Raw genomic sequence first — 20,408 nt, forward strand, 5'->3', positions numbered from 1 at the left:
GGAAGAAAAATTACTGGTCTTTGAGGTTTGTAATCAGCCAGCTGGAAAGCCTCTAGCATTAAACACACACACAACGCAAACCAATGTTTATGACTGAAATCCCCTGACCAGTTACATGCATTTAGGTTCTACTGCAATCAATAGGATTTAAGTGTGCGTAAGTGGGTACAGCACCGAAGACTAAATATGTCTTAATTGGTTTCTTGATTTGTCATTTAAAAATGCTTAGTTGAACTTTTTTTTTATATAATAATATATGGCTAGAAGGAAGAACTAGAACAGTTTTTTTAAAGAAAAATAATAAAGGGAAAATAAAGGGGGGAGATCATTTGCCTTCTGAATGAAATACTGAGCTAATGATGGATTTAAAATGTCATCTGTCTTTGGAGAGAACATAATCATCACTCCCAACCTGTGGGGACCATAACCATCATTCAAATCAAGCCAAATATAATTTAGTTTGCTGAGTAGCAGCTTCTTAACAGAGACACATCATCTGCAAGAGAAACTGGGGCACAGTTTCCAGAGATGCAAATGAGGGGACGGGATGCCACTTTTGCCTTTCTGTATTGAAAAATAAAGCCAGTTTCTAAACTTCTGCCACACTCTTGTGTGATTAAAATAAACAGAATTCAGAGTGGGTTATGCAATCAGGAACAGGTTTTAGCCATTAGGAGCCCCCTTCCCCATTCTCTGGGACATCTTTTTCCTTTCTTCTATATTTATGGAGTGCAGTAAGGGCAGAACCTGACTGCCATCCCTTGTATCAAGGGGCCCCATACATGATATCAGAGACTTAATAAGCAACACAGAGACACCACCCATAATGACAGACCTGCACTGTTATTTTCTAAAGTAAGTAATAGCCCAATCCTGTGAATCTCTACTCAGAGGCAAGTCCCACGAATTTCAATGGGAATTATTCATATAAGACTGCAGACCAGACCATCCCAGGTGGGATTTAAAAACATAACCATCTCCAAAGGGATATACAGTAATGATCAACAGATAATCAAACAAAAATCCCTTATATTATTTTTTGGGTGTCCAGCTCTGATTTCAAAGCAAGATCTCATTCAGCTGCCAAGTGAGAGGTGGGTTTTCTGAGCTGCAGTGCAAAGGGGATTTGTACTTCACTGTAGGACTGCCTAGTGGCATCAGGAGGACTTATGCTTGGCGTATGCTTCTTGTGTCATCTGAAAATCACAAACTGACAAAGACTATTTGGAACAGGTGTTCTGGAGAGAACCATGCTGGCACCAAGAATGGCAATTTGGACAGGCCTTAGTGAAGAAAATTGAAATTTCCCTTTCTCTCTGAACAGAAGCTTTTCATTGCCAATGGGTGCTAATGTTCTGAAACATTTGTATAGATAAGAGTTCTTGGCCTCTTGACTTAAGACTGTTATGCCTTTTTCCAAGGGTTTCTGTGCATATTTGTGCATTTTAACTTACTTTTTAAGCAAACCACTTAAGCCCCTTGATCACGGGTCACTAATGTGGTGGCCTGCAGATGTTGTTGGACTACAACTTAAGTCACCCCTCTCCATTGGCCATGCTGGCTGGGCAGATGGGAGCCTGAGTCCAACAACTGGGGCACATGCGAGTTGAAAGGGACCACACAGGCTACTGCTGTCTTTGATCTTCATCTTCTCCATATATAGAATATTTACATGGACAAGGGAAGACAAGAGGGGAGATGAACTGCACCAATAGTCCTGTCCCCAATAACATGGCACCCTCCTGGTCCCACCCTCTGTCCTTTGTGAAGTCTGAAAAGGGGTGTTTGACTTGTGCACATGTATAAGTACCTCATATGTTTACACATAGTTAAGCATTCTTTTTCAGACCTTTGGGGTCTATGTGCGATGGATTTGGGTGCAGCAGTGCAATCCCACTCCTCCCTTCTCCATCCATGCATTGTACGTAGAAAGAAGGTGTGAGGACAGTTTGAACTGAAGGTGTCTCATCTCATTGAGACCATTTAAAGCAGTTAGATGCAAAGCCTTGCTTCCTTAGGAACAAAAACCTCCTTCTTGTGCCAGTCTGAAGAAATCCTTCAAAATATCCAGGGCATTTTTCCTCTCTCAAGACTTCATTGCACAGCCTATCTACAGCTGTTAGGTACATAGTTAAATACAAATCAAGCGGCTGATCCTTTTCCCCCCTCATGAAAAGGCAACTGCAGTGGAGCGAAACATAACTTTGTGAGCTCCTAGAGTGCTCATGCATTTTTGAAATATGTGCACTGCATGCATATATATATATATATATATATATATATATATATATATATATATTCCTCCCACTGCCTTCATTCCCAACTTTCTATGTCTGCAACACCTGTTAACAAAATGCCCGTGATTTACAAAAGCAGCGGAAAACAGCTTCTCTCCTCACTTCCTACTTGCTCTTCTCTGTTCATGACGAAGGAGCCCCACAGTCTGTGTACCGTGTGGCTAATTTAATTTATAGACCTGCTTTGAGAGTCCTTCTGTGTCTAGCTTGGGGGGAAAAGTCAATAATAGCTAAATTGAATCTTTTTTTAAAAAAAAAAATCTCCCATCTCTGTAAAAGGCATTGCACACAGAGGCTTAGTTAAAAACAGATCATATGAACTTTTGAAAAATACATCTATGAGCCTTATCGATTCACAAGTCTTTAGTTTGTAGCTGACATTTTAACTCAACGGTAATTTCCCCCCACTGGAGTGACCTATTGTTTCATTGCAGAAAACAGAGCAGAGTTAGAACAATATTCAGAAATCATAGGATGATTTATTCCAAAATTTAACTGCCAACTTTCAACAGGCTAAAAAAAGAAGGTAATTCAGCAGGAGAATAACAGATAGAGATGGATGTCTTTGGGCTTTTGTCAGATATAGAACAGATATAAATCTTCTCTTGTTTTTCTCTCAGACAACAGTGCCACATCAAAAGCAAAGCAGGCATGAATGAACTTTCCGAGGTTCACTGCTAATCCATCTGTTTTCCAGCTAAGAATGCAACGCTGTAGAATTCCACAGAATAAGCTCACCCAGTTTCTTTTCAGACCAGTACATATATTCAGGAGAATCAATGGTTAAAGTTTCATTGGACTGCACCATTTTGGAATATGTATGAAGTGTTGCATGACTGAAAGCTTCACCACATCAGAAACATTCCGCATTTTGTAGTAGAAGTAATAACTTCTCAGTGTGAGAGCTAGGCTGAAGTAGTTTCCACGATATACTGTTTTTTTTACGGATAGGTCCCACTTGCTACCCAACCCATAGGGGAAGCTTTGAAACATGCCATCCTCCCACTTTTAGTATGAAATGCTATGTAGTCCAGTAAAATCTTTACCACGTGCTTCTGCTGAATGTATAAACTGGCCTTGCAGCACTGGGCCAGAACAGAAGGAAAATTCTAGTCTCTTGATGTTCCTTCTCTTCTGCAAGTGGATTGTTCCTTAAGATAATACACAGTGACTTCATAAACACAATAGTGACTCTAATACAGAAATCTAATCCAGAAGCACGCACAGAAATGGGGCGAGCCCATTGTGGGCTGTATGGCTGGAGACTCTACACAAATGCACATCATCATGGTTTCTTTCACTGTTGTAGCAACATGTGCAACACTCCTTTGGATCACAGCCACCTATGCTCATAACAATAATTCCTAAGAGATCCTGGTCATGTGACCTTAGAAGCCATCAAATGAAACACTATTCATATTTGCATATGTATTTTGCCTTGAAGCATCAGAAATCTACCATAAACATTTGGACAGAGCCATATGTTTTGATCAACAGACACAAAGTTGGTATCCTACACATTTTAACAAATAGATCTGATGTAAACCACTTTATTCCAAATGGTCCTCAAGCCAGGGTTGCCATATGTCCTCTTTTTCCATGGCATGTCCTCTTTTTCATGGGTAGAGTCATCATAGCAATCTATAGTTAAAAGTAGAAGGCAGCAAATGTGTCCTCTTTTTTGCTCTTCAAAATATGGCAAAATATGGCAAAATATATGCATTTTTTCTGAACTGAAGCCAAACATTTCAGGATAAAATGGTTGATTATTGTTTATACAAAAACACTTACATAAGAAAATATGTAATTATGATGCATATATTAACTGATGAACAAGTTTTATGGTGAGATCTGTTGACTGTATCAACAGATTGACTGACTGACTTTATTTATTCTAAGGGAAGGGAATGCCACACAAAGCATAGTTGCATAAGATGTAAAACTACGTATTTTGTAGTCTTGATTATGCCTATTTTCACGATTCAGTTCTTCAGTCTGCATAATCGAGATAAATAATCCCCACCCCCTCAGTTTAATACATTTGACTGAATTTAAAGCCTATGCACTCACAACTCTAGCACACCCCATAACAATTTACTTCCTTTATGCCATTAGATTGCCCATTTGATGGGGATAAACCTGACATCAAATGTTATTATGCCATGTTTACATTTAGTTCTTCTTACTGGCCATCGTAAGATTGGTCACAAATAGTCACATGGTTATAGTTCTCTCTGTTGGATGGCTAAAACCCTTTAAGTGCAAGGCAAACAACCCAACCTGATGAAGAATTGTGGGGGTGGTTTTTTTTGGGGGGGGGGTGCTTTTTCACTTCATGTGTTTGTAAATGCATGAAACTTTCAAAATCCATAAATAATTTAATGAGGGAGCTGCACACTTCAGTGCCTATGTAGGCCAAGTAAGTGATGTGTGCAGAATCAGAGTCTAAACCAAAAATCACATGAAATGGCTTCATACCCACATACTGTTACTGTGCTTACACACTGCCCAATATCAGCGTCAGAAAGTTTCTCACTTCAGTCCCTAAATCCCAGTGCCTTCATCGTGCTATTGGCCATTGCAACAAACCAAAGTAAAAAAGAAGAAAAAGAAGAAGGTTCAATATTGCTTGAGTCAAAGAAAACAATAATGATAGTGTCTGCAAGCAAGTCATCATTTCCTTTCCAGTATCCGGGCATCTGCTTGGACACATTTTGTGATTCCAATTTCATTTGACCATGTTGAACTGAGGTGTGTAGCACTTCTCAGGGTCAACCCCATCTTTAGGCAGAATAAGGCAAGGGACAACAGGAAGAGAGGGTGGGGTGGAGTTGCACGTGCCTTGTGGCTTGCCCTACGTCCACTAAACTCTCCTGCTGCCCTCAGGCAGAGAATGGGGATTCTGTTCTGTCCTGTTGATGAAAGATTCACCTGCTAATCCAGTCAGCATAAGTGCATAGAAGGGTGGGGGTATAATTTTGCCTCAGAGAGCAAAATATCTTTCTTGGTTCTATGGGTTGATGGAGGGAATCAAACTGAATTCTTTGATCAGGTACATTGAGTTGAACCAATGAAGTCATCCTGTAGGTGCAAGGTCTTACACTTATACAATGGAATTTCTCTTTCCTCTCCCCCTACTAATGTGCTCTGGAGGGTTGGGGAACCCACCCACCCCAGAACAGATTTGGGAAGTGCATGCATTGTGACTGTGCATTGTGAAAAAACCTGAGCCAACGCTAAGGCTGAAGTTCAAAGAAGAACCAGAGAACTAAAGAACACCGGGTAGATAAAAGAAGCTCAAGAGACCCAGCACTTAGCTGATATCATGATGCACAGAGTTTCTTTAAAGCCACAAAGACCATACAGTGGAACCTCGACTTACATCCTCTTCTCGTGGACGTTTGCCGCAATTTGCGCATGTGCGGAAGCGGCTTGCACAGAAGCGGCTTCTGCCATCTACGCATGCGCAAAAGCACGCTGCCACCGAATGCACACACGTACAATGGGGCCTCACTAGCGTTCGGTTTTGCCCAGTGGATGGGCCTCCGGAACAGATTATGATCGTAAGCAGAGGTTCCACTGTATATGGGTCAATAAATCATGGCATATGCCGCCTATGCTCAACAGACGGTACCATACTTCTAAAAGTTAAAGAAGCTATTGCACTACACTGGAAGGAACATTACCAGCATCTCCTTAACAGCAACTCCCCTGTAGCTGCTGAGGTTCTCCCACAAATTCTGCAAAAACAAATTAGAGATGAGCTTGTAGTATCTCCAAATCTGGGAGAGTTGTGTACAGCGGACCTGATGGGATACCTGACAAATTCTTCAAAGTGGGTGGAATTGAATTTACACAACAATTTCCCATGTTCATCGAAAAAATCTGGGAAAGGAGATCCCAGCAGACTTTAGAGATGCCAAAATTATCAACCTTTTTAAAAAAGGAGATCAAGTGGATTGCGGAAACTATCAAGGCATCTCCTGATTAGCTGTGGCCTGCAAAATTATTGCAAGGATCTTAGCAAACCATCTCCTAACAGGCGACCCTTCCTGAATCCCAAAATGGTTTTAAACCTTCCAGGTGGACAGTGGACATGATTTTCACTGCTTGACAGCTTCAAGAAAAACGCAGAGAGCAAAACCAACCCCTGAATATCGTGTTTATTGATCTGACTAAGGCCTTCGACACTGTAAATCGTAATGCCCTGTGGACTGTCCTTCTAAAATTGGCTGTCCAGATAAATTTGTGAACATCTTTTGGCTCCTCCATGATAATATGACAGCAACGATCGCAGATAACAATGGCTCTCAAGGCGAACCATTCACAGCGGGATCAGGTGTTAAACGGGGTTGTGTTATCGGCCCAACTCTATTTATTATTTTCATTGCCATGATCCTACACTTTGTTGAAGGGAAACTCCCCACTGGGGTAGAAATCATATATTGAACAGATGGAAAGCTCTTTAATTTTAAAGACTCTAAAAAAATGACTCTAAAAAAAAACACACCAACAACTGGGAAACGCTGGCTTGCAAGTGCTCCAATTGGAGAACAGCCTTTACCGAAGGTGTAATGGACTTTGAAGACAGTGGAACGCAGGACAAAAGGGAGAAACATGCTAAGAAGAAGGCACATTTGGCAAACCCTCACTCCCGATCAACTCCCGTCCGGAAACCTATGCCCCGATTGCGGGGATATGTGGATCCAGAATTAGCCTCCACAGTCACTTAGGGACTCACTGTTAAGACCGTGTTCATGGAAGACAATCTTACTCGGCTATGAGTGATCACCAAAGAAAGGTAGGGAACCCAACCACTCCAGAACAGATTTGGAAAGTGCATGCATTGTGCACTTGGGAGGAGTTCCATTGTGTGAACAAGATACAACCCATTCAATGGCTATGAATGAAAGGGTATCCTCAGTAGTGGCACCTCAGTTATGGAATCCTCTCGCTAGAGAAGTACATTAATCTCTCCTTGGAACCAGATCTTTTTATTTTCCCAAGACTTCTAAATCAAGCTGTAGCTCTTAAATTTCATTCAATCTCTGCTCTTTGTTTTCTTTCATCCTACCTGGTGTTGTTTGAATGCTGAGTTTTATTGCATTAGCTAACCATGCTCTCATGAAAAGAAACATTACATATATGTGGAACCACCACAGAAAAGTTCCTCACTGATCTCACAGCTCTCACATTTCTGGACATACTCTGGAAAGCTGTTATTGATCTACAGCTATTTGATTATAGTTTTGTTTTTCTTTTCTTTTTAAAACTGGCTCAAACTGAGTAGGACAATCTTTTATTAGGACAATATTTATATATTCATTCATTCATTCATTTGTATACTGCTATTTCATAGAAAAATATCAGAGAGGCTTGTAACAGTACAGAAAACCACACAATAAAAAACATATTGAAATCAGACATCAATTAGCTATTGTAGAAAGTTGCATTTTTATTTGCCTGCATGGACCTGGTGGAATGGAAAGGTTTTCAGCAGGTGTTTAAAAGTTTAAACAGAAGGTAGCTGCTGAATATATGGCAGATGATTGATAACTGCTAGAACTTTCCAAATAATGCCATGGCACAAGAATAACCATGCCACATTGGAGGAAAAGCCTGGGTTCATCTCTCTAACTACCGTCAACATTCCTTGGCTATATGCAAGAAATCAAAGGGAGAGTTCTTACATGACTTCTCCAACAATGGAGGCATTTTGCAAAGAATGTTCATGGTTTAGGGGTCAAGATGGGGAACATATGGCTTGGAGGCTGCATGAGCTTCCCCCACCCTTGCCAGTCCTCTTATGCTCTCTCGACCCCTCCTCTGAGAATCACTTCCTTTTCTGTGCATGAAATAATTTAGGTGGCAGAAAGAGATCCTGCAGCCCTGCAAATTCCACCCAGTTTTGGCACTAGCTCTGCCCTCCATCAACATGTGGCACCCAACTGCCCTTGGCAGAAAAAGGATTCCCACCACAGGTTTAGGAATTCATTTAGACTTTAAAGCATAAAGATTTATATCCATTTTTATATCCATCAGCTACCATTTTTCATATATTATTTAGGGTTGAGAAACACTGCTAATGCAGGTAAGGAAAAGTATACTGCTAATTAAAATGTGCAGCAGCAGGAAACATATAATGAAGTCTTGTGTGGATGGATATTAGCAGTCGTGGCAGCTCGATAGCTATGTCCTGAGGAATGTAGTATGAGGAAAAGCCATTCAAATCTGTCAAAACTAATGAGTGTTGTTTTTCTTATGTGTTAGGCACAGGTTTTCCCCACACTAATTTTGTGTCTAGTTTCTATTTCTCATATTACAAGGATTACCTAAAGCAGGGTGGCTACGGAAGTTAGGATTAAACTGCTTTGTGCCATGTTGCTTTCTCAGATCCTGCTGTGTAGGATTTGGTCGATTTGGCCGTTTAGATCCAACACATTTGTGAAATTCTACCTCATGGACTTCACTGTCTCCTTTAAGGTTTCTGTACCTGAATAAAATGTGCAACAGAGAGAATTTTATCAGGTTTGGATTTTCCCATCGTAATGCTGTGCTGATAGGGTAAATTGTATGAGGGAGAATATCCCCTCGGCAACTCTTGAGGGTATAAGAGCCCTCTCAAGCTCTGAACACAGCACCCTATATTGTTTGTACACAATGACAGACTATGATAAATATGCAGTTCCATTAATTTCTGACTTCCAAAGCTCTGCTTCCTGTTCCAGCATTGGGTTTACCAGGTCCTCTTTCTTATTGGCCCCTCCTTTCTTCATTCCCATACTCCCTGTGTCCCCTTCTAGAAGCAGGGTTGACAAATGTGAGGAAACTCTTTTAGAAAGGCTGAGGAGACCAAGATGATACACAATCTGCTACAGGATTCTGCTAATGGGAATATAGTGCTGGGACTGATGCCTCTTTGATGCTTCAAATGCACAAACTACTGGACTTTGACTAAGTCAGTGTGAGACTTGTGTGGAATGTCTTGTAGGGGTGGTTGGGACAGGCACAGGCCATTAACTTTTAATAAGACAGAGTTATCCTATATTGTTATTCAGAGCATGGCTTCTGGGTTCAACGGAACACCACTAACATTGCCCCTTTGGGAAGGAATGTGTGCGTGGATCAGTTCCCATCATTGCAATTAAGCAGAAAACTGTTCCAGGCTGGAGAACTCCCATAGGCAAGACAGATTGCTGGATCAGGAAATTTGAGTTTTCTAATGAGAAATAAAGCAATGCTGGATAATGTGTTTTGGTGCATATTGATCATTCTCAATTTTTCTATACCAGCAACAAAGAACAAAGAAAAGTCTCTGGATTTACATATAATTTTGAAAGGTTTAGTAAAGCTCTGAAAGTCTGTTATGCGCTCTCCAAAATATCACACTTACTGTTATAAGATGAGTCCAACTTCACCTTCAGACTTTGTCCTAATATTTTTCCCCTGTCTCCCCGCCCCAATGTTAATGGTATCATAATTCTGGCCCCCGGCTTCTAAGTGACCTGAGTTCTAAGTCAGCAATATTTCCAAACACTCCCTCTCTTAGGTTATGCTAAAACCCCATGGCATCTTTATAAGAGAACCAATCTGGCTAACAAGGCCCTTGGATTATAGAAACTTCGAGGAAGAGGGAAAGGCAAAATGAATTCAGCAATATCAAATTAATTGTTATGCAGCATTGCTAATATTTCAAATGGTAATTAAATACGTCACGAATCCCATAAAATACTTCCATACTGTTATCTTGGCACTTGATTCCTCCTCACAAACCTTTAAAGGACTTTCTCATAGATATGAGGGGGTTTTCCCTCATGAAATGTGAAAAGGGACTTTTGCAATACTGATAACCCAAATCATCAAAGAGAAGTACTTACAGGTGTAACACCCTTCACTAATATATTTGAAATAATGTGAATATGAGATCATGTCCACGAGTTTCTACTTTGCAATAAGACCTACACCCCTGCAATTCTATTTACATGGAAATTATTTCCTCCTCTATTCCACTTAAGCTTATTTCTGAAGCAGCCTATTGTTCCCTAACTCTCTAGAAGGGCTCTGATGGACGTGAAGAGGAGACAATGTTGGTAATCATCCGTTTAGTCAAGGAAATCTCACTATTAATAACATCCCTGCCATTTGGAATTTATCATGAGGCCATGAACAAGTTTCCCTTAGATTTTTTTGAAGAAACCCTGCCAATGGCACGTAGAAGCCACTGAGCATTCTTTGGCACTTCCCTTCCATTAAGCAGTCCAAACAATTTGGATTGTGCTTGGTTTAACTTGCTTCATGCTGCCATGATGTTTGACAATACCAATCTCACAACTGTATTTGAGAACACTACTTAATCAGGTTAGTTGGGCCGTCTGTTCCTGAGCAGCTGCTGGGTCTTGCTAGATTGATTCTGTTTCCTAGGTGTCTGGAGTGTAATTCTACAATCAGGATTCATTATATTGTTTGTACACAATGACAGACTATGATAAATATGCAGTTCGGTTAATTACTGACTTTTCACTATGTGTGTGTGTGTGCGCGCACACACACACACACACACACACTTTCTCATTTTAATCAAAATGCAGTATCTTAACAACCTTCCAATTCTGGGCCTGGACTGTGGCAGTATTCCACATGCCCCCGGCCGCCCTATTTTTTTCCTGAGTTCTCGGAATCTCTCTGAAATTGCTCCTCTTACTATCCGATGCTCGCAGCCTTAGACAGGGAAAGAAGCAGCTTATACTAAACCAGGCTATTGGTCTACCCAGCTCAGTATAGTCTATGCTGATTGGCAGCAGCTTTCCAGGGTTTCAGACAGGACTCTCTACAAGCCTTACCCGGAGATGTCAGGGATTGAATTTGGGAACAATGCAGATCATGCATCTCATGCTCTACCCCCTGTTGTTAAAGTAGCTCAGAAAATATGTCTATATAATTGGGGATGGCCAAGCAGTTGGCTACATGAGCCCAAAAAGAATAGGGCCCATTTGAGCAGCCATACTGACCATTGAAACCCCACAGTGTCCATGTGTGTGTGTGCTCAATGTTCAATCTGTTGTCTGAAGGGTGCAGTTTTGACCAGCCAGGATGTCTCTTCTTTGAAGATGGGGAGCAGAAAGCCACCCACCCATACCCATGAATAACCTGCTGGGTTGGGGGGTTAGCTTTCAGCTCCATCCTCTGAGTTTGCCCCCATATCTTTCCCCCACTCCCATAGGGATGAATGGAACCATCCATTCCCATGAGGGTGAGATAAAAAAGATCTCATCAGACACATCTCGGACCACAAATTTAACTGTTATCACACGAACTTTGAATTGCCAGTATCCATTAATCTCAAAAGATTTTGAGGTGTGAAACAGCAGTACAAATATGGGGGGGGGGGATCCGTAGAAATACTTCAATCAATAATAATTGCTAAAATTAATCAGAGAAGGCAATCCATTAGACTGATTCTGACATGCTTTGTATATTTTTGAAACCAAAAATTCTGATATACAGAATTAATCTATGGGATTGCATGAGTTCCCTCCTCATTGCTCACATAAGTGACTTTTCAGGTGAGCAGTACGCCTACCAATTTTGGGGTCACTATGAAGCAATCTTATTATTTGTCTCACTCCCTCATTTTCCTCGTGCAAAGATCTACTTTAAAACATTGCATACCAAGCTGGGCTTTTGAGATGTAATTTTACCACTGCATAATGTGTTAAGATCCTGGAGTGGAAAAGAGGGAGCCGGAGTGCAAATTAGTATTATTACGTCTAGTTGAATCAATGGTATATTCAGACACGTACTTGGCAAAGTGGCTTTTCACACCTCCTTTGGAAGAGAATGACGCTCCCGCTGTTTCAAACGCAGTGCTTCCAGGGCAAATTTAAGCAGCCAACGTTCTTAAACCCAACCTATACATTTATCAGTCAAAAATGCACTCACCAGTTAAATGAATTCACCCAGTGAAGCACAGAGGGAAAATGACTAAATGCAAAACCCTAGCAATTTAGCACATTTCTATTGAGAAAAGGTGTTTGTGAAGTGTTTTGAAATTCTGGTTTCATTGTAAGGCCATTCTGATATTCTCTGTGCTAGCTTGAGAGTCTAATTCTAATCATAAGCAGAAGTATAAGGTACCAACATTGGTTCGTACTAGATTTACACTGGTTCCCTTAGGATCAGAATCAGACATTGCATGTTTGGTAACAAGTGAGATGTAAAGAAAGACTTTTCAGTGTCAGAACAAATTTATGGGGGGGTTGTTGTTCCCAAAATCCCATGCAGTGTTCTCTTTCAAGTTTACATGCCATAAGTAAGGTAGAAGAATATGCCATGACATTGTTTTATGTCTGTATCCACTGAAGATTGCAATACATTAGATGATTCTCAGACCTGTGTGACAAGAAAATCTGATGATGCTCATGGAGAAGCCAAGATTTAACATTGCCTCTACCACTGAAGGAAGGCAGGGGGTGTAAATAGGTTTAAACTGAGCTACAAGTTTGAGGATTTGCTGGTAGGGGGAACATAACATCAATTTGATATGCAACCTAACAATGAAGACCTATCTCAGCTTGGGAATGATAATGATAAGGAGATGATGATGATGATGATGATGATGATGATGATAACAACAACAATAATTTATTTATACCGTGCTCATCTGGCTGGGTTTCCCCAGCCACTCTGGGCAGCTCCCAACAGAATATTAAGCATGATAAAAGGTGCCTTGCAAAGCCCCATCTGCTATATTTACACCCAAGTCCCCCTTCCCAAATGGAAGCAAAACCATGAAGGTTGCCAGTTGGACAGTAATTGTGGAAGTGGGGCACGTTAGTTAAAATCAGAAATGTATCTTCTCAGCGCCCCCCCCCCATTGCACATGGTGCAACATTTTAAAAATTGCACGTTCTCAATCAATCTCTGCAGAAAGCACAGGTAGCTGCATACCGTATGTTGAGCATATGCTGGTGATAATGAGGATAATGAGTACGCTGAACACTGGCCGATAAAGGTCACATTTACATGATGCATGCCCTGCCCTTGGGGCATACATGAGAAGCCACAGTATTGTTCTGTAAATTACATATACATTTTTAAAAGTTCAAGTCAATTTCAGCAATGAAATGCATCAACTGGCTTCCAGCACAACAGCTGCCTCCATGGAGCACCGAGAGTCTGCAGGCACAGAATAGGCCCATCAGCTCATCATGATCTCAATTTAAATAGTAAGCAGTAGACCATTTTCAGGGGGCAAGGAAGATCACATTTGCATACGGTGAGCTGGATAATTTCTTTTTGCAACTCAGATATTATCAGCCTTCAGTAGCATTACTAACAATTTGTTGATTGGGGTTGTGGGGGGCGGGAATCAGAAAGTGAAGAACTGGAAGAGCCAGAAGATTACTTTAACAGAGTTGTGTATGAATAAGCCTGCAGGTTCAGTTAAGGGTTAGAAAATGTTCATCCCTATTAGAAAAGTGCAACAAGTCATTTGCTAGAAAAACTTATTTGAGCAGGGGGCGGAGCTGAGGGAAGTCCACCATCAGCTCCATTGGCTCCGCCCCCTGGCAGAGCCCATGTCCCACCCTGCATCCCCATTGGCCAATGCAGGAAGCAGGCTAAGATCCAGCTCCTGATAGGTGGCGGGGGGGATATGCCCCCTCCACCTATCAGGAAGAGCACTGCCATTTGAATTCCACCGTCGGGGCCCCAGTGTAGCCTCTTCGTTCCAGCAACTAGCCCACACCAAGAGAGGTGAGCGGACTTGTCACAGGATCAGTCTAAAGGTAGATGAATCAGCCTGCACCTGGTACTTAGCACTTTTACATGGGCTTATTCAGAAGTATATTTCATTCTGCTTCTGAATTAATCTGTGATTTATTTATTTTTTAAAAAATCAATATCTAAATGTGTGTTTGAAAATACAACATGAATATAAATATGGATTTAAAATGCATTTTCTCTCAAAATACACATTTTAAAATGTGTTGTGATGTATTTGGGGGGAGGGGGAGAACCACATCAAAATCTGGGAAGCACAGAGTTGTATTTGTTACAATCGAATTCCCAAAGCATCTCAAGGTCAACCTATCATGCAACATCATCAATGCCAGGTCTTAGCTTGGGACCAGAATTATACCAATGATGGCATCAACTGGGTTTCTGAGATGAGGACCTTCTACAGCCAGGGGAAGCAACAACAGAGAAGGTTCACTCTCATACATCCACATAGTGTAGAGGGGTCCCATAGATGAGATGCAGAGGGGTGCCTGTAGGCAGGAATATAGATATCAGAACTGCATAGATAGTCTTGCTTCTTTACTTACATTATACACTTTCTGTGTAATGTCATCTATGGACCAGGCCCATCAACAGAGATGATAGCTTAGCAAGAGGGAGCACATCAAGATGGGTCCTTTCTCCATTAGTTATTATCTACCCACTACTACCCGTCATTCTTATTGTGGCTTCAGTAAAAATGAGGCTCCCTTACCCTACAAGGCCCCACTGATTTTGGCAGTGACGACAGCAAGTAGGCACAACACTCCACTGAGTTAAGCGCTCTGATGGGAATGGAAATTGCACCCTCAGTGGTTACCAGATTGATCAGTCAAGAGAGGCAATAATTCCCTCCTCAGTTAACGTTCATGGATTATGTGTCCTGAGTGCGTGTGCAAGAGTGTGGGTTGCGTGGCGAGTTCCCGCTTCCCCTCCACACTAGAAATAAAGACATGTGACACCATGATTTTAGGTTAATGGGCGAAGATTGGCCACAACTTTATTGGTTACAGAAATGAGCGGTATTGGCTTAGGCATTGGTCCTATCGGCTTCAGCCCAATTGCATGAAGACCGGGAAGGGTTAACCACCAGAAGGGCGAGTCCTGCTGATGCACATCAACTAGGAGCTCCCCCGGGGTCACTGCTCGGGGGCATGCCTTAGGCCCACACCTCCATAGGCTTCGGACAGGGCAATCCTTTACCGGACTACCCTTGGTGTGGGGGAAGGTGATGGTGCTTCCTCCCCCCCTCTCATCTACATAACAATAACCTTACCAATGCCTAACCGCCAAAGCCGAGGAGTTGTGATGATTTGCTACGAGGTAGGTGAAAAACCAAATGGCTGGAGCCAATTTGCCAAGTGGAAAAAAATCCTACCAGGCCCCTTGACGGCGACCAACCGAAATCCATAGCAATGTCAAGAGCCTGCCTAAGGGTGGGGGGGATGGGAAACCGGATCAGCTGGAGCGATGAAAGAGAGTGATTCTCAGCTGCACCGGCCCTAAATAGCACAGGCCACGCCTCCCAAGCCAGCCAATTGGCTGGCAAGGGAGATGACGCGGCCGAGGATTCCCTTAATCTCGCGGGGGCTGTGGGGGAGGGCGTGAAGCCTGCAACCCACCTCCTCTCCAGCTCGGAAGTGGCTTTGCCACACTGGCATGGGGTGGCACATTGACTGCAGGCATGTGGGCCTTGGATTGTAGGTCATGTCTCTCCTGCTGTAGAACAGAGACAGCAAAATACTGCCAGCACCCCAAATAATCTCAACCAGCTATTTGCTCAACCAGATTAATTACTTTAGCATTGCTCCTGCATCTCACCCATCTTCAGGGTATTTATCAGGCTCGGAATACAGAGCACCTCAGCTCAGAATTGTGCTGACCAAAACAAACCATTCCTGTTTCATATTTCAATGTGGAAAGTTTAACAAAAAAAAGCAAAACAATCTGGGAGATCTAACGGCAAAAATGTGGCAAGAAGGTGCAGTTCTATCAAAGCAGACTGTTTGGATTTGTGTCTTATCCCATGCTATTTCAGCAGTCTCTGAAATGTTTCTGGGGGTTTTCCATCATGATATGAACATTTTAAAGTTGAAATCATGTTAGTCCCAACATGACCATATCTCAATGGTGAGGGACCTGTGGACCTCCAAATACTATTCGACTCCCAACTCCCCCCAGCCCAAGTCAACATGCCCAATGGCCAAGGATAATGGGAGTCATAGTCCAGCAACATCTTCAAGTCCTTATAGTCCCCTCCTGCATTAAGAGATGTTGATTAAGAAAGGAAGGAAAGACTTTTGTGCCACATTATATCTCCCTTTCCCCTTCAGTGCTGCTTTTTGCATTTAATAATTGCTACACTGGTGTAGGACTTCATAGTGAAGCACAAAAAGGTGCTTCATGAAAGAGGGAAATGGAAATGTCCTCAAATGAACTCCCTTCTGCTAGAAAACTAAGATCATTCTGTGGTTCAGTAACTAAGTGGTACTATCATTTGCTGATGCCATTTAGAGTGAGCTAGAATTTTTTCTCGCTTTCTGTCGGGGGCCCAGTGGGGTTAGAAACAAACAGCATGCTCCAGAGCAGGCACAGGTGAAGTCCAAAAGTTGTCACTGTGAATCCAAGGGCCCTTTAGGCCATTGACTTGGTTTTTAAAAAAGATGACTGGATTTCAGCATGCAAGCACAGCAGAGGCATCTGTGTGGCTTCTCTAGAGAACAAATTGCTCAGATTAAAGAGGCAAACCTGGGACAGTTCCTTCGAAAGGCTAGCAGAGCCCCATTATCTCTCTTGGTCACCTGATACCTTTGGGCTGCAGTTCCCCTCTCTGCCATTCTTACTGTGGTGCTGGGGAGCAGCAAAACTGCTGATGTGCAAAGGGGTCTCTCTCCCCCTCCCCTTTATCAAAAAGCTATCAAATATCAGAATTGCTTCAATTGCAGCATGGGGTGGAGGCTACGTGCCTGGCTTTGTGCATTTTATTTCTCCTGCCGTGGTCTGTAAATGCCAAGTCTATTTGCATCATGCTGCATTCCCAGAAGTGCAATACTCATTCCCAGAAGTGCAATACTCTGTACATTGTTCTCCTCTACTCCATTTTTGAAACTGAAACTGCCAGAGAAAATACTTGTCTGACAAGGGCGCTTCCCATCTGAATGTAGAGGTTCCAGTTGTAAAGGTTCCAGTTGTATATATCAGCAGGCTTTTTGAAAAGCAAATTTATTTTTATCTTAGGGTTACAGACCAAGTGAGTGTTTCATTCAACAAGCTTACACAGAATTTATTACTAAAATGGGGGTGGCAAATCTCTTCTTCCTGTGGCAGCAGACACCATCAATACACCTTTGGGTTTGACCTGTGGAAGCTATGGAAGATGCCTTCTTGAACAGGCCCCTTCCCCTGTGTCCTGCACCGCAACCCAGCAACAATGAGCAAATTCCATGTAAGTTTAAATAAACCAAATACTTTGTTCAGCTAATGCAACTCATATTGAGGTTAAAGTCTCTCCCATTAGAGATTAGAAAACATGTTATCTCCCTATTTAAAGCAAAATAATGAACTGAAAGAACCAAAACTCTAAAGACCCCCATTTTGTATAAGATGAAAATTATGAGACCTGAGAGAACTCATTAAGGAAACACTGAGGACAATTATAGTTTTACAGCAATGGCCTCCATAAGGATCAATTTTTTTTAATCTTTTTTTTTTGTTTTCATTTGATGAAAACACTATTGTCACTTTAAATGATGCTGTTGTGTGTGCCGCCATGGGCTCTGATATATTCTCTGAGTGAGTGACAGATTTTCTCACAATACTACTAATGCAGCAAGGCTTAGAAGATTTTAAATTTACTGTTCAAATTTTTGAGCATCCCTTTGTTCTTCCAAGAGTAAATAATCTGTGGAACAATCAAACACTTCACCCTTTAAACTCCCTGTAGTGTTGATTCAGACCAGCTCTCTCCATTCCCTTCGGTCAAACACAGAGTGTGAGAAGGAGGAAAAAAAAAAACCTTTTGCAATAGAGCTTTCAGTCCCAATACTCTTAGAGCAGACATATCTATCATATAGAGTCCAGCATCTCTCTTTCTATCTGCATTTGACAAGGCAGTTATATATCACCCAGAGACGTGGTTCACCTGGGATGCAAAAGAAGCGAGAAACATTCAGGGAGAGAAAGAAGAGGGCAAGTATCTTCCTTTCTACAGCTCACCACCAGGAAATCAATCTGAATAATGTGTTTCTGATGTCAAAGTACTAGTAGCCCCCCAATATAACAGCTTCCAGGACAATAATGTCTTTTTTTTTTCCTCTAGTGAACAAGAGCAAGCTTTTAATCAGCAGAACTGCAGTGGCAATCAGGGGCTTGATTGCCCACTGGAGGGAGTCCACATTGCCACACAAAATGACTGGAGATGGTTTCAGACAAACCGAGGTTTGTGAACAGAACATTCTCTGCCAGGGCATTTGCTGGCAATGGGCCCCTCCCTCTGCTCACATTCACCTCCCTCAACAACCTTTTCTTCCTGGCTATGTTTTTAATATGTCACCACATGAGAAATAGAAATCCGGAAGCTAAGTTAAAACATTTTCTTCACCATTTAATTAAAAGGTCTGTGGCTGCGTGTGTAGGTTTGCTGTCTGTGATTTTAATCATGTGAGCAGAGCCTCAGAGGGAACACCCAGCGCTCACAACAATAACCATTTGAATGGGTAGGAAGATCACACTCGGGGGTGCAATCTGCCGTCTTATTACTCAAGAAAGGAAGGAATAACGGAGGAAAGCTGGTCTGCCCTGCTGCGCACCCAGTGCATTTTGGTAGTGTGGAAAGACTAGCTCAAGGACATGCAGAATGTCCTGGGTTTGATCAACAGCATCCCCAGACAGGGCTGGCAATGCCCCCTACCAGGAACCCTGGAGAGCTGCTGCCCAAATACAGAGATGGTGGGCTAGTGTATAAGACAGCTTCCTGCATTCTTATGATTTTGGATTTTTTCTTTTCCAGGGGGGGAAAGCTTTCAGTTTTACCTCTCACTTTAAAAGCAAGGGAGTAGTAATTAGTATCAGGCAAACTAAAGGTTCTCCTTTGCATTCCTGCATCTCTTCTGGGTCCTCTTTTATTCTGTAAACTGCAAAATTATCACATGGGAAAAATATTGGAACAGGTTTGGTTTGTGGGTTTTTGCCTTGGCACATGCATATATGTGCACTTTGTCTCTTGTTTTTGGCATTCTTCCCGGTTATTTTCGTTTGTCCCTTGTGCTGCTTGAAATACTCACATGTTTAGAAGTTAGTCAGCTATTATTGCTTGTGCCCAACTGTAGCGTTCCACGAGCAAAAATAATGCTTTTGACAGAGTAGAGGATCCCACTGGTGAAAAGGGGAAGACAACTTTTGTCAATTCTCCTTTTGCCTTTTAACTGGAGAAGCTAGGACTGCATCTGGGGCCTTCTGCATGTGTCCCATCACTGAGCTGTGGCTGCTGTTCTTTCCACTGTGGCAAGGATGTGGGGAGCACAAAGCTCTCTTTCGCTCTGGCTACCCCACCCCTAATGCAAAACTCTCAAACCCTTGATGCCTGCTTTGATGCCTCAGCTGGGGCTGATGGGAATTGTAGCTCAAAACACCTGAAGGACAAATTGAGAAAGACTGCTCCAAAAGATGCTGAAACAGGATGTCTCTTGAAAATTGGGAACCTTTTTCCTCTTGTGCAAAGTCCGCAAAGAGGCTCCAGAATTCAGCCAGGCTTTGGGGGGTTGTTCGCATGATCAATTAGCGTGCACTTGATTGCTGAGCTGCAGCTAATGCTTTAGAGTGCAGAAGCGGAACAAAATCGCTGAGCTGCAAATGCGCAGATTAAAATAGAGTGTGCTGGAGGACCAGGTGCAAAGGACTCCTCAAAAGAATGATTGTGCTATACATGGATGTAGTGCCATTTCTTGACTTTTTTGTTATGCACGGAAGAAAGGGTGCTTATTTTCACTCTTTTCATCCATGTGAATTTTGCCTTGAACTGTACTGATGCCAAACACAATCTAGTATTTTTTCAGGAGGAATTTAGATGCTTTCACTATCCCATTATTTGCTATGTCATTTCTGCTCAAAGGGCACAGGCTTGGCTTTACAGAAATTAGTGAAAAACAAATTTTTGAGATATTCTTCCTTTACATGTTTTCATTTGCATGATGGCACAAGTAGTACTCAAGCAAGTAGGTGCCAGCAAGCATATGAATGTAATTTGCTTAAATTCTTTACTTCCATGATCAATGAATTTTCATATCCTTAAAAGCCAAAATGTATCTGCCGTATGTTATGTTCAAGTGATTAATA

At 42.0% G+C, this 20,408-nt stretch overlaps 1 protein-coding gene across 1 annotated transcript in view; it reads right to left on the reverse strand.

Annotated features, from left to right (window-relative positions):
• Nucleotides 1-20,408, reverse strand: part of KCTD16 (potassium channel tetramerization domain containing 16) — a 148,136-nt gene that overhangs the window by 636 nt on the left and 127,092 nt on the right. The window lies entirely within an intron of this gene.

Source organism: Podarcis gaigeae (assembly GCF_964106915.1).
Source record: "Podarcis gaigeae genome assembly, chromosome: 2".
Classification (NCBI taxonomy): domain Eukaryota; kingdom Metazoa; phylum Chordata; class Lepidosauria; order Squamata; family Lacertidae; genus Podarcis; species Podarcis gaigeae.